Raw genomic sequence first — 15,278 nt, 5'->3', positions numbered from 1 at the left:
AATTTGGTTAAGTTGTTCTTCATAATAGTAAGATTGGAATACTGGAAAACCAAGGCCACCCTCAGGTACTTTGAATACGAGGCCTACCATTTGCCCAGACAAACCAATAAATCTGGATATACACTAGGCCACAGGTTCTCAAACTCGGTCCTCAGGACCCCACACAGTGCATGTTTTGCAGATCTATTCACATAATCACAAGTGAAATAATTAGCTCCACCTGCGGACCTTTTAAAATGTGTCAGTGAGTAATTAATACACCTGTGCACTTGCTGGGTTACCTGCAAAACATGCACTGTGTGGGGTCCTGCGGACCGAGTTTGAGAACCACTGCACGACGATATGTTATCCCAGCAGATTGGACCAACATATCGGGCATATCTGTTAGGGTCTCCTGCTCTGTGCTGCCACGTCGTCATGGCAACCGGAAGACAAGTGCTAGCGGAGTAACCTGAGCGTAGCTGATACTCCGGTTCGGGTCTTTTGCTGTGCAGTGGTTACAGGCTCTGTGCACGGCAGGGGATCCGGTGCTGGTTTTTGTGCTCACAGTCTGTGAGGTCTGAGTGGGGCGTGGACAGCACCTGCTATATAAACCCTCTTCTCAGGTTAGGCAGATGCTGCTGAATCTTTGTTGGTTAGTCAGTTCCTGAAAGCTAACTAGTACTGTGTAAACTTTGTATTTGTTTGTTGCTTACTGCAAATAGGCCTTGGGATTTGGTATTACACTCTGTCAATCCAGACCTAGCAGTAAGACTGGAGTCAGTTGTTTAACCTGCTGGGGTTCTTTTGCTACTCTGTGAACCTAGCAAGTTTGCGGCTGTATTCTCAGACTTGCCTGCCAAAATCCTTTCTCACTGTGCAAGGTGTTCAGGTGTCAGTTTAGTGGCAGTAAGCTGAACCAGTGCACTGCAAGTGAGGACTAGGATTGTGGAGACTCTCCTTGTGTCTATTAATCCATCTCTGACCAAGGAGTTTACTGCCACACCCGTTGGTAACCCTTTAGGGTTTTGCTGTTGCCCTTAGCAACAGCATTTCGGGTTCTCTACGTATTAAATCACTACATCTTGCTTCTTTCCATCTGAGCATTCCTAATATTAGGGAGACACCCAGTTTCTTAGCCTTTGGGCTTCTCTGTTCACTTTGTGTTTATTTTGTTACCCTATCACCTTCTGTGTATGTAATGTCATATTCCCCAGTCTGTCTGTGAGTTCATTTGTTTTGCATCCCTCACCGTTCAGACACCAGTACATTCCTGCTGGCACTGGTGTGCATAACATATTCAGCAGCCAAATACTCCTGTTGAAATTTTGTGGGAATATGGAGCATACCCCTCAAAATACTTTGCAACAGGTGGTCGATCAGGTGCAGGTCCTGACTCGACAATTTAATGATTTGTCCATTAAAATGCACACCTCGCAGGCCGCTGGCGGAGCTCCCGCAGCAGCAGTACCTTCAGGGGTTAAGGAGCCGAAAGTAAATCTCCCGGATCGTTTTTCTGGAGATCGCTCGCAGTTCTTTTGTTTCAAGGAGAGCTGCAAGCTATATTTCCAGCTTAGGCCTCAGTCTTCTGGGTCGGAGATTCAGCAGGTGGGCATAGTGATTTCCCTGCTACAAGGAGACCCACAGGTCTGGGCATATGGGTTGCAGCCTGACTGTCCGTCGCTTAAAAGTGTTGATGCTTTTTTTACGGCACTGGGCATGTTGTATGATGACCCTGACAAGACGGCCTCAGATTTCGATCCTTAAGCAAGGGCGAAGGCCAGTTGAGGTTTATTGTACGGAGTTTCGGAGGTTGGCCCATGATACCCAGTGGAATGACCCAGCCCTGAGACACCAGTACCGAAGAGGTCTTTCTAACCAGTTAAAAGACCAACTGGTACAATATCCCTTGCCTGATAGCTTGGATCAGCTCATGCAGTTATCCATTCGAGTGGATAGACGGCTGAGAGAGCGCAGGCTTGAAAGGGAGACCGAGGTTTCCTTCTTTCCCAAGGGAACCTCAGACTCTGAGGAATTTTCCGAGGAGCCTATGCAGATTGGGGCTACCCGCCTCTCCTCGCGTGAGAAGATGCGGAGGAGACAGCAGGGGTTATGTTTGTACTGTGGGAATAAAGGTCATGTGGTAGTATCATGCCCAGAAAAGCCGTAAAACTTCAGGGCCTGAGGGTGATGGGAAATATCCTGTCAGGCCAGAAGTCAGAATTTCCCAAGAAGACTTTTATCATTCCGGTGACCTTGAAGATCCTCGGTCAAACTGTCAAGACTGAGGCCTTTGTGGACAGTGGGGCCGACGGGGTTTTTATGGACCGCCAATTCGCCCTGAAACACTCTGTTCCCTTAGTACCCTTGGCATCGGAAATTGAGATTTGTGGGTTAAACGGGCAACCATTATCCCAGGGTAAAATTACCTCTTGCACTAGCCAGATTTCTTTGTCTATTAAAGCCACACACTCTGAAAAATTGTCCTTTTATGTGACTGTCTGTACTTTTGCCCCATTGGTGTTGGGGTTACCCTGGTTAAGGGCCCACAATCCTCAATTTGACTGGGTCTCTGGGGAGATTCTTAGTTGGGGTACTGATTGTTTCAGGAGTTGCTTGAGCCTTCCAGTCAGGCTTTCGCAGCTAAGTTTGCCAGGATTGCCAGGATGTTATGCAGATTTTGCGTACGTGTTCTCCAAAAGAGTTGCAGAGGTTCTACCTCCCCATCGCCCCTATGACTGTGCCATTGATTTGTTGCCGAATGCTAAGCTTCCCAAGAGCAGGTTGTACTCCCTGTCACGTCCTGAGACTCAGGCTATGGCAGAGTACATTCAGGAGAACTTGGCTAAGGGATTTATCAGACCTTCACAGTCTCCAGTTGGGTCGGGGTTCTTCTTCGTGGGTAAAAAGGATGGTTCGTTGCGACCCTGCATCAACTTCAGGGAATTGAACCGTATCACGATTAAAAACTCATACCCACTGCCTCTCATTTCGGTCTTGTTTGACCAGCTTCGTACTGCCACCATTTTTTCTAAGATTGACCTACGCGGTGCATACAATCTAATCCGAATAAGAGAGGGGGATGAATGGAAGACTGCCTTTAATACCCACTCAGGGCATTATGAATATTTGGTGATGCCTTTTGGGCTCTGTAATGCCCCGGCAGTCTTCCAGGACTTCATGAACGATGTGCTCAGGGAATATTTGGATAGATTCTTAGTTGTATACTTAGATGACATCCTAATCTTCTCCCATTCCCTGGAGGAACATCGGAAGCATGTACGCTTAGTCCTCCAGAAACTCAGAGACCACCGGCTTGGGGCGAAGCTGGAGAAGTGCGAATTTGAAGTTCAGCAAATCGCATTTCTAGGATATATTATCTCCCCAGAAGGTTTCCAAATGGAGGGTTCCAAGGTACAGGCAGTCCTGGATTGGGTGCAGCCCACTAGTTTGAAGGCGCTTCAGCGTTTTCTGGGCTTTGCGAATTTTTATAGACGATTTATCGCTGGATTTTCGTCTATAGTGGCGCCCTTGGTGGCACTCACTAAGAAAGGGGCGGATGTTGCTCACTGGTCTTGTGAGGCCAATGCGGCTTTTGCCCGTCTCAAAAGGGCATTTGTCTCGGCCAAGGTGCTGCAACACCCAGATCCAGAGCGTCCTTTTGTGGTGGAGGTGGATGCCTCTGAGATGGGTATTGGGGCAGTGCTCTCTCAGATGGGGGTGTCTGATAATCGCCTTCATCCCTGTGCTTACTTTTCCCGTAAATTTTCGCCTGCCGAGATGAATTATGACGTGGGTAACCGGGAATTGTTGGCTATTAAGGATGCACTCGAGGAGTGGAGACACTGGCTTGAGGGGGCTAAGTTTATGGTCTCAATTCTCACTGACCATAAGAATTTGGCATATTTAGAGTCAGCGAAGCGCCTCAATGCCAGGCAGGCACGATTGGCTTTGTTTTTTGCTCGCTTTAATTTTTTGATAACATATCGCCCTGGGTCAAAAAACATCAAGGCTGATGCGCTCTCGCGGAGTTTTGCTCCAATCCAGGAGACCACCGAGGAGCCATTGCCCATTGTGTCCCCATCATGTATTAAAGTGGGCATTACCCAGGACCTCTTGTTATTAGTCCTTAGAGCACAGGAGCAGGCTCCTCCAGACCTTCCGGTAGGTCTTTTGTTTGTGCCTCCTAGGTTAAGACAACGAGTGTTCCTGGAATTCCATGCCAAGAAGTCGGCAGGTCACCCGGGTATTGCCAGAACTCGGGAGTTGCTATCTAGGGCGGTGTGGTGGCCCTCGGTGGCTAGGGATGTGGATCAGTGGGGTCGGGCATGTGACATCTGTGCCCGAAATAAGACTCCTAGAGGGGTTCCTGTTGGCCCATTACATCCACTCTCTATTCCATCTAAGCCATGGACCCACATTTCAATGGATTTTGTGGTGGACTTGCCCAAATCCTCGGGGATGACAGCCATCTGGGTTGTCGTTGACAGGTTTTCGAAGATGGCGCACTTCGTTCCATTGGTTGGGCTGCCATCGGCCAGACGCCTGTCTGAATTATTTATGCTGCATGTTGTGCGCCTCCACGGGTTGCCACTTGATGTGGTCTCTGACCGCGGATCCCAGTTTGTGGCCAAATTCTGGAGGGCATTTTGTTCCGATCTCCAGATTTCTGTCAGCTTGTCGTCAGGCTACCATCCGCAGTCTAATGGGCAGACTGAAAGGGTGAACCAGTCCTTGGAGCAGTTCCTCAGGTGTTATGTCTCCAAGTGTCAGACTGACTGGGTTGCTCATCTGTCCATGGAGGAGTTTGCCTATAACAACGCGGCTCACTCTGCTACAGGGATCTCTCCCTTCCTTTGTGTGTATGGGCATCATCCTAAGGCCAATTCTTTTGACCCCCTGGACTCCACGCCTGGTGGTTCCTCTGTGGTTTCGGTCCTTAGAGGTATTTGGAGGAAAGTGAAGAAAGCCCTTGTGTCTGTGTCATTAGTGACCAAAAGGGTTTTTGATAAGCGGAAAAGACCCTGCAGCTTCAAATTAGGGGACTTCGTCTGGTTGTCTACCAAGAATTTGAAGTTGAGACAGCCATCTCATAAGTTAGGCCCCCGGTTCATCTGTCCTTATAAGATCACTAGGGTTATCAATCCGGTGGCATTTCAGTTAGATCTACCCTGTTCTTTGGGTATCAATAAAACATTTCATTGTTCCCTTTTAAAACGGGCGATTAGTAATCCTTCTTCCAGTGGAAGACCTTCCCCTCTTCTGATACGTGGCCAGAGGGAGTTTGTTGTTGAAAGGATTCTTGACTCCAAGATGGTTCGGGGTTGGCTGTCATTTTTGGTGCACTGGAAGGGGTATGGCCCGGAGGAGCGGTCGTTGGTGCGCAGTTGTGATCTTCATGCCCCCAGACTGTTACGCTCTTTCTTCTCGCAGTTCCCCGATAAACCCAGTGGTAGGGGTTCTTTGACCCCTCGTCAGAGGGGGGGTACTGTTAGGGTCTCCTGCTCTGTGCTGCCACGTCGTCATGGCAACCGGGAGACAAGTGCTAGCGGAGTAACCTGAGCGTAGCTGATACTCCGGTTCGGGTCTTTTGCTGTGCAGTGGTTACAGGCTCTGTGCACGGCAGGGGATCCGGTGCTGGTTTTTGTGCTCACAGTCTGTGAGGTCTGAGTGGGGCGTGGACAGCACCTGCTATATAAACCCTCTTCTCAGGTTAGGCAGATGCTGCTGAATCTTTGTTGGTTAGTCAGTTCCTGAAAGCTAGCTAGTACTGTGTAAACTTTGTATTTGTTTGTTGCTTACTGCAAATAGGCCTTGGGATTTGGTATTACACTCTGCCAATCCAGACCTAGCAGTAAGACTGGAGTCAGTCGTTTAACCTGCTGGGGTTCTTTTGCTACTCTGTGAACCTAGCAAGTTTGCGGCTGTATTCTCAGACTTGCCTGCCAAAATCCTTTCTCACTGTGCAAGGTTTTCAGGTGTCAGTTTAGTGGCAGTAAGCTGAACCAGTGCACTGCAAGTGAGGACTAGGATTGTGGAGACTCTCCTTGTGTCTATTATTCCATCTCTGACCAAGGAGTTTACTGCCACACCCGTTGGTAACCCTTTAGGGTTTTGCTGTTGCCCTTAGCAACAGCATTTCGGGTTCTCTACGTATTAAATCACTACATCGTGCTTCTTTCCATCTGAGCATTCCTAATATTAGGGAGACACCCAGTTTCTTAGCCTTTGGGCTTCTCTGTTCACTTTGTGTTTATTTTGTTACCCTATCACCTTCTGTGTATGTAATGTCATATTCCCCAGTCTGTCTGTGAGTTCATTTGTTTTGCATCCCTCACCGTTCAGACACCAGTACATTCCTGCTGGCACTGGTGTGCATAACAATATCGTCTACCCCTGCAAATAATGGGATGCAGGGGAATGCTGTCATGCAATATATCATTCAGTGTGTATGGGAGGGCCGATGTATCATTAAATCAGCCATACCGTCGCCTGGGTACACACTTTGTTTAGTGTGTACATGGCTATACAGAGGGTTTGCATGGAATTCAGGACTGAAATTGGGATGGGCAGGGTTTGGAACAAATATAATAGTCGAGGGAGGAGGTTCATTGAGTGCCCGTTTGATATTTTGTAGAGAGGTGGAGAGTCTGAGTGGAAGAGGTAGAGAATTCCAGAGAAAGGGAGCAGCATGTGCAAAATGGTGGTAGGTGTGGGAGGAGGTAATCAGTAGGCAGGATTAGCGGATCAAAAAGTATGGGCGGGAGTGTAAAGGGAGATAAGGTCAGAAATGTAAATGGGAGAGGAGTGGCTGAGGGCTTAGTACTATAAGTGAGTATGAGAAGCTTGATTTGGATTCTGAGGGTAGCCAGTGATGGGCTTGTATATTATAAGCCAGTTAGCCATTTTCAGATAATTTAATGGACCATGGGATACGTCCCAGAAGAACTTGCCCATTTTACCTTCCTGTATGGTTACAGCTGGAAGAGGAGGAAGAAGAGGAAGAAGAAGAATTTTGTTTATATAGCATTTTCCTCCCAAAAGGAAAAGTGATTAACATTTGTTTTTAAAACACAAAATAAAACAGATTTAAGCATTTGGGTTATATTTTTTAGGAACCAAAGGGACATTAGTGAAATGCTTGAGCAAATAGGTAGGTCTTGAGTTTTTGAAAGCTTCTAGAGTGGTGGCTGCTTGAACTGAGTGAGGAAGACAGTTTCATATAGTGGGAGTCACAGAGCTAATGTGAATGAGATTGTCAGTCCTGCTTAAACATGGTGGGAGATTGATTTGGTGCATGCAGAAGGGTAGTGTATCATGATGGGGCAGAGGCCTGAGCAAGGTGGGGAAGCAGCCAATGGAAAGCAGGAGGTGAGTTTAGTATGATGTGAGAGGAGATGAATTTAGGTGACTGGGAGAAAGGAGATGGTGCAGAGTTTAGTGGAGGTGAGAAGAACCACAGTGGGCAAGAAAGGATTGAAAGTGAAGAGAGGGTGAGTGGAAGGGGTAAGACAGAGGAGTGAAGACATTGGGAGTAAGAAGGAGATGCAACTAGGGAGGTGGAGAAAGAGGTGATAGAGGGTGTAAGAAGAAAAAAGCATTGACACATGAGAGGTGTTTTGAAGAAAGGTGGGGTATAATGTGGATGAGGGAATGGGGGAGGAGAAATAGTAATAGTAATGATACCAGTGAGATGCAAAAACTGCAAAATGCAGTTGAATGTGCAGATAAAGAGACAAGGCTTGTCAAAATTAGAGATGTGCACCAGAAAGTTTTCAGGTTTTGGTCTTGGATTCCATTCCGCGCCCGTGTTTTGGATTCGGACGCGTTTTGGCAAAACCTCCCTGAAAATTTTTTGTCGGATTCGGGTGTGTTTTGGATTCGGGTGTTTTTTTTCAAAAACCCCTCAAAAACAGCTTCAATCATAGAATTTGGGGGCAATTTTGATCCTATAGTATTATTAACCTCAATATCCACAATTTCCACTCATTTCCAGTCTATTCTGAACACCTCATACCTCACAATACTATTTTTAGTCCTAAAATTTGCACCGAGGTCGCTGTATGACTAAGCTAAGTGACCTAAGTGGGCGCACAAACACCTGGCCTATCTAGGAGTGGCACTGCAGTGTCAGACAGGATGGCACTTAAAAAATTGGCCCCAAACAGCACATGATGCAAAGAAAAGAGAAAAAGAGGTGCACCGTGGTCGCTGGATGGCTAAGCTAAGCGACTCAAACAGCTCAATATCACAGGAATTATTCGTTCCAATGGTATTATTGGTCCAAATCACTGGAAGAAAATGACAAAATCACTGAAATTATTCGTTCTAATCAATGGTATTATTGGTCCAAATCACTGGAAGAAAATGACAAAATCACTGGAATTATTCGTTCTAATCAATTGTATTATTGATCCAAATCACTGGAAGAAAATGACAAAATCACTGGAATTATTCGTTCTAATCAATTGTATTATTGGTCCAAATCACTGGAAGAAAATGACAAAATCACTGGAATTATTAGTTCTAATCAATGGTATTATTCGTCCAAATCACTGGAAGAAAATGACAAAATCACTGGAATTATTTGTTCTAATCAATGGTATTATTAGTCCAAATCACTGGAAGAAAATGACAAAATCACTGGAATTATTTGTTCTAATCAATGGTATTATTAGTCCAAATCACTGGAAGAAAATGACAAAATCACTGGAATTATTAGTTCTAATCAATGGTATTATTGTTCCAAATCACTGGAAGAAAATTACAAAATCATTGGAATTATTCGTTCTAATCAATAGTATTATTGGTCCAAATCACTGGAAGAAAATGACAAAATCAATGGAATTATTCGTTCTAATCAATGGTATTATTGGTCCAAATCAATGGAAGAAAATGGAATGGATGGATACTTGCAGTGACACAGAGCTGCAAGATACAGCAATGGCCTGCTGTACACAACTATATACTGTTGGGTCACCAAAATGCTGCACTCTAATACTATATACTGCTCACAAAAATGCAGCACAGATATGGAATGGATACTTGCAGTGACACAGAGCTGCAAGATACAGCAATGGCCTACTGTACACAACTATATACTGTTGGGTCACCAAAATGCTGCACTGTAATATTATATACTGCTCACAAAAATGCAGCACAGATATGGAATGGATACTTGCAGTGACACAGAGCTGCAAGATACAGCAATGGCCTACTGTACACAACTATATACTGTTGGGTCACCAAAATGCTGCACTGTAATACTATATATACCTATCACAAAAATGCTGCACAGATATGGAATGGATACTTGCAGTGACACAGAGCTGCAAGATACAGCTATGGCCTACTGTACTGTACTACTATAAGTATAATTAATTATATACTGGTGGTCCCCAGTCCCCACAATAAAGCACACTGAGCACAGATATTTGCAGCACACTGAGCACAGATATGGAGCGTTTTCAGGCAGAGAACGTAGATATTTTCAGCACACTGAGCACAGATTATTTGCAGCACACTGAGCACAGATATTTGCAGCACACTGAGCACAGATTACGGAGCTTTTCAGGGAAAGAACGCAGCCACGTCCTCTCCGTTCAATCTCCAATGCACGAGTGAAAATGGCGGCGACGCGTGGCTCTTTATATAGAATACGAATCTCGCGAGAATCTGACAGCGGGATGATGACGTTCGGCCTCGTTCGGGTTAACCGAGCAAGGCGGGAAGATACGAGGCTGCCTCGGAACCGTGTAAAATGGGTGAAGTTCGGGGGGTCCGGATCTCGAGGAACCGAACCCGCTCATCTCTAGTCAAAATTAAAGCAAAACTACTCTTATAATGAATAATTTGAAAATATTATGATTACAGGATTAAAGTACTATATTAAGCAATCTTAAATAAGTAAAGGTACAAAGTAATGGTAAAAGCAGCGCAAGTCTATGGAATATTGGGAGTGATTCAGACCTGATTGCTGTGCTGCAAATTTTGTTGTCCTGCAATTAGGTAGTTGCCGCCCAAGTGGTAGTGTAAATTCACCAGTGCAAGTGTGCGATCGCATGTGTACGCCGTGCTCAATCATTAGACAGCTGCAAATCAGTTCACAACTCACTCACCATCGAATGGTTTTTCCAGTCTGTGTGTAGCCCAGGACTCATACAGTGTGATCCAAATTAGCTGATCGGGGCCGGAGCTGACGTCACACACTCACCCCGAAAATGCTTGGGAACACCTGCATTTTCGATGACACTCCCAGAAAACCTCCAGTTACCACCCCCAAATGGCCTCTTCCTGTCAATCACCTTGCAAATGGCTGTGCGATCGAAATTTTCGCACCAGCTTGTCACTGTTTGGTGACACGCGTGCACATTGCGATGCATACGCATGCACAGTCAATCGCATTCAGCAGCGATCAGGTCGGAATCGGGCCCATAGTACATGTAAAATGACAATGCACAGTAATTTTATAGAGACAAAGATGTGTATACTGTAGTATAAATTGTCTTAAAGTACTGCAAGCAAAGTGGTAATTAATTATACGTGTTAAACTGGATAGCAACGATCTAGCAAGGAGTTTATTTAGAGTTGTCCAGGTTGTGAAGAAAGCAGTTGCTTCAGGTGTAGAGTAATCAAATTCCCTTACATGTATTAAATATACTGTAGTTCTCCAGTAATAGAGTTTGTGGTACCGTGTTCTCCTATTTTGTTCCTGTTTGGACCTCATTCCGGTTGGATCTTAGAATTGCTAAAATCGCAGTTGAGCGATTATGGCAATTATGTGCATGTGCCGCATTCACAGTGCGTGTGCACCCACTACCAAAGTGCAAATGGATTCCAGAGGGATGCAATCACACTTTGAGTAACAGCCGGGGGTTGCGTCGGGGAGCGGCAAATGGCCGAGGACCGGTAGCGTGCAACAGTGCACTGATCCCTGCCGGTGAGTATGATCAGCGGTTAGGGGGGGTTGCGGCATGGGGAGGGGGCGACATAGGTAGAGCCAGCGATGTTGGGTGGTGGCAGCGCATGCGCAGCACACACTCGGGGTATTTTTCATGAAAAATACCCCGAAAGTGCTGTAAAGTGTCATCGCAAGGACAGAGTTTGCTTGCATGCGCTGTCCCTGCATGCGAATATTGATACATCCGTGCATTGTCATCAATAATAGCACTGCAGGTTTGGACAATTTTATCAGATAACATCTGCATCCTTAGAAGCGGATGGTGATAAATCGGCCCCTAAATCTTACTATACTTTGAAGAAAAACACTCTGTGCTATGCAGCCAACAAGTCTGTTTTGTTTGGTATATAACAGCACTCCACTGTACATGCCACTCTATTTTATTAATAGAGGTGCCCTATATTATTGCATTTTGTGACATATTTAGGTGGAAGAGCCAATCAATGACATCACCTTCTCCGACTATTTAAGGAACTTAATGTCTGCTATTACATTGTTTCTGAGTTGGACATGTTAGTAATTACAGTTGCTTGGTAGTGACCTAGATAACGGATTGGATAATGTTACTGTGCTTTGCAAACTGTGTTTGCCCTGACCCCTGGTCTGTAACCGACAATGCTCAGTACACTGATGCCATTATTGACGACCCTGTCTTTATATAGCAGCTGCCTAATGAAGCTAGCCAGGTGCAGCAACCTGATTTTTTTTGTGGCAAAGCTTATTACCTCCTTCATTTCTTCCCTCAAGTCAGTAGCACAATCTGCTGGTGGAGAAATAGTTCTACTGTGCAGATGATTACAGTGACTATAATAGTGGCAAGCATCTGACATTTATGAAGGAAAATGCTATTTTTTTCCAAAGGTCACTACACATTTTTGTTGATAAAGGCGTAGCATATATGTACATTAATACACATGTTTAAAGTAAAAATCATGTCAGGATATGGTTTACAATCTAATTCAGCCAATAAATATACAGTTAGAATAGGATTCCCACATGATGGCCATACCTGCCATAGGGCAGAGGTTCCCAATTGCAGTCCTCAAGGCACCCAAACCAGTTTTTAAATATATTAATGTCTCAGCACAGATGGTTAAATCAAATTAACTGAGGTACTAATTAAGTCACCTGTGGCCAAGCATGGATATGCTGTACCATACCTCCCAAAATGACCCTCTCTAGGAGGGACAGAATGTTCCTGGACTTCCCTTTTAATGTATGATTACCAGCACCTGTGCTGAAACACCTTTCTTCTCAATTTACCTGTTCGACACAGGTGCCGGCAATCATACATTAAGAGAAACGTCCAGGAACAGAGCATTTTGTCCCTCCTGGAGAGGGTCATATTGGGAGGTATGCTCATACTTGCCTACCTGACCCTCTCCATGAGGGAGAAAATGCTCTGTTCCTGGACTTTCCTGGTAATGTATGATTGCCATCACCTGTGGTGAGCTAGTTAATTGATAAGAAAGGTGTTTCACCACAGGTGATGGCAATCATACATTACCAAGAAGTCCAGGAACAGAGCATTTTCTCCCTCATGGAGAGGGTCAGGTAGGCAAGTATGGGTATGCTGCACTTAAAACCTGGATTGTTTTGCTTTGAGGACTGCCTCTGAGAACCTCCGCACAGGGGTATTTCGAACAGTAGCAGCTACTAAACATGCCTGGGTATCCTGTTTTTCTCTTCATCATAATTTGCTAACTTAACCATTCACAACATCTTAACAGGACAATAGAGCTAACTACAACACCAAAACTCCCAAGGCACAGTGCCAAATGCAGTATTCTTTGTTTAGTCCAACTGCACATTGATTTGGACAGATGTTCATGAATTTGTAAAATGTACACCTGTGCATGTGAAATATAACACCGTAAGATGGGAGCTGGCCAGAACAAAAGAGGTTCCTGCTAATTGTGGACTACGTATACTCAGGTTTGCTGACTTATGTAAACATTTACAAATTTGAAATTACAGTTTCATATCAATTCAAATATTATTGATAACATTTTCCCATCTGCAACTATAACTTCTAAATTTGCAATGATTTTGTGAACAAAAACAATTGATTTCTAAATGTTTGTATTCAATCTTGTTCTTGCAAGTACTGTATTTGCACTTCATAGATATATGTGTTTAAACATTTTCTCTATTGTAAACATTTAGCCAGCTGTACTGACAAATGGAATACACATGCTACCGTGAAAGCAGCTGACTAGTAATGAACCTTAATTTGGAACTGGCTTTGGACAATGAAGTCACTTTTAAGTGTTTCTCAGCAAGCATACTGTAAGTAATCAAACAGATTGAAATTCCCACTCAAAAATGTCATAGAATTTCCTTGGAAGAATGCTTTTTCTGTTTGATCTGTCACTGGAAATTTTAAAATATGACACTTCTCCTACATAATATACTTTGATGATGAACTAGATTAACTTTCCCAGTACAAGTGAAAGGCCACCTGTTGCCAGAATGCCCATTTTCCTCGTTGGCTGTCTTGTAGCTGTCATCACTTCAATGCAATCTGCACCCAACATGCTGGGATGTAATGAATATGTCAGGAGTTGGAGGTCAGCCATTGAAATACATGAAAACTTGGCTTGCAGACCGTGTTAGCATGGAGGACTCGCCTATCCATTTGTGCAAGGGGTTTCTGATTCACTTGATTTGTTTGCACAAGATTTGTTGCTGTTGGATTGAACGAATAAACTCAGACTTTATGACAGCTCATTGAAATCTATTTTTGTTAACTTTAGATAATACTTTTTTAAATCCCACAGTTGATACAAGTTATGGAACACAATAAAAAAATATCATGTTTTATCTATAGTTGTCTTCCAACTTACAATATTGACAGTGTGGGTATTCAGCAAGACGTTAATTGATCAGAAGTGGCACACAGCAACACTGTAATTTATTGTTAATATTTATATCACTTAGTGGTTACTAACATTGGGCCTGATTCAGATAAGGTCGCAATGCCGATAAAGCAGCAATCTTATTTAGTGACAGAATGCAAGGTATCACAAGTGTAGCAGTCATCTACAAGAGAACAGAGACGCACTCCGAAGCCATAGCAACATGCTCAGACGCAGATGTGAAGGCACATCAACTCCATGGCCATGCAGAATAGCTGTGGGAGCTGCGATTCTGGTGCCATGTTTTATGCATACAAGATCGCAGTGGCAAGCCGAGACATGTCCCAAAAATGGTCATGACACGCCTGCATTTTTACAGACACTTTCCGTTACCTCCCCCAATGGCCTCTTCATGTGAATCACTCTGAGACTGATTCCTCACTGAGAGCAGCATCACAAAGGTACCTTGGCACTCATGCAATGCGTCTGCCATGCATGCACAGTCTGCGGTTATGACTTACAGTCCACTATTGTTTCTTGTTAGAGATGTACACCGGACACTTTTTGGTGTTTTGGTTTTGGATCTGGATCTCCTTTCATGTTTTGGATCTGGATTGGCTTTGACAAAACCACCCTTTCGGGTTTTGGTTTTGGATCTATATTTTCTTTAAAAAAAAAAAAACCGCTAAAATCACAGATTTATTTATTTTTTGTTCCTAAAGAATTATTTACCTCAGTAACATTCATTTCCAGTCAATTTTGACCACCTCACTGCTCACAATGGTTGGCTAAACTAAGCAACAGAGCAGTTGCACAAACACACAGCAGTAATTTACAAATTAGTACTGTATTAGCCTACCAAACCTATCAAACCAACTCACAAGTACTATCAATAAAAAACAATCCAACACAGAAATTTCCTGAGAATCATGTGTACAATATCATTGCTCTAAAGTAGTTACCAAACAGCAAAGAAAAAACCCCCAGAAACCATGTGTAAATAAGCAACAGCAGACATTGACGCCCCCTACACAAGTGGACATGCCTATTCTTAGTGCCCAGTCTGTAGCTCCCTCCTGGGGGCCCTGGGTCACTGATAACTGGCACTCTGTGCCCATGTAAAGCCCCGATCAATCAGCCTTTTTGTTGCGCAGCTACCAAAAATCTCCCCAATCACAAAAACCAGCATTACGTACCTAATTAGTACATTGCAGAATACTTTGGGACACCGGTTAAATATTGACCAGGTAACAGTGCTGGTCGGATACAGTGCGAGTTGCAGTGTAAGTTGGATTCAAAGCGGCTCGGATACAATGCATGTTACAGTGTGGGTCAGATACAGTGCAGGTGGATACAGGGCAGGCCAAATACAGTGTAGGTGGAATTCATTGTGGGTTGTATATAGTGCAGATCGAATACAGTGTGGGTTGTATACAGTGTGGGTCGAATACAGTGCAGGCTAAATACAGTGCAGGATACAG

At 44.3% G+C, this 15,278-nt stretch overlaps 2 long non-coding RNA genes across 2 annotated transcripts in view; one reads left to right on the top strand and one right to left on the bottom strand.

The window, feature by feature from the left end:
• LOC134909357 (uncharacterized) overlaps window positions 1–12,154 on the bottom strand; it is a 59,266-nt gene extending 47,112 nt beyond the window's left edge. The window contains exon 1 of the long non-coding RNA XR_010175899.1: window positions 12,068–12,154. This is a non-coding gene — a long non-coding RNA (uncharacterized LOC134909357). The remainder of the gene's footprint in view (window positions 1–12,067) is intronic.
• Window positions 12,155–12,497: 343 nt separating this feature from the next.
• Window positions 12,498–13,664, top strand: LOC134909313 (uncharacterized). Its single transcript, XR_010175889.1, has 2 exons — window positions 12,498–12,874; window positions 13,106–13,664. It is a non-coding gene; the product is annotated as an uncharacterized LOC134909313 (long non-coding RNA).
• The last annotated feature ends 1,614 nt before the right edge of the window (window positions 13,665–15,278 follow it).

This window comes from Pseudophryne corroboree, chromosome 1 (genome assembly GCF_028390025.1).
Source record: "Pseudophryne corroboree isolate aPseCor3 chromosome 1, aPseCor3.hap2, whole genome shotgun sequence".
NCBI lineage: Eukaryota > Metazoa > Chordata > Amphibia > Anura > Myobatrachidae > Pseudophryne > Pseudophryne corroboree.
Note: the sequence above shows the minus strand (reverse complement) of the source record. Positions and strands in the feature narration are given on the sequence as shown.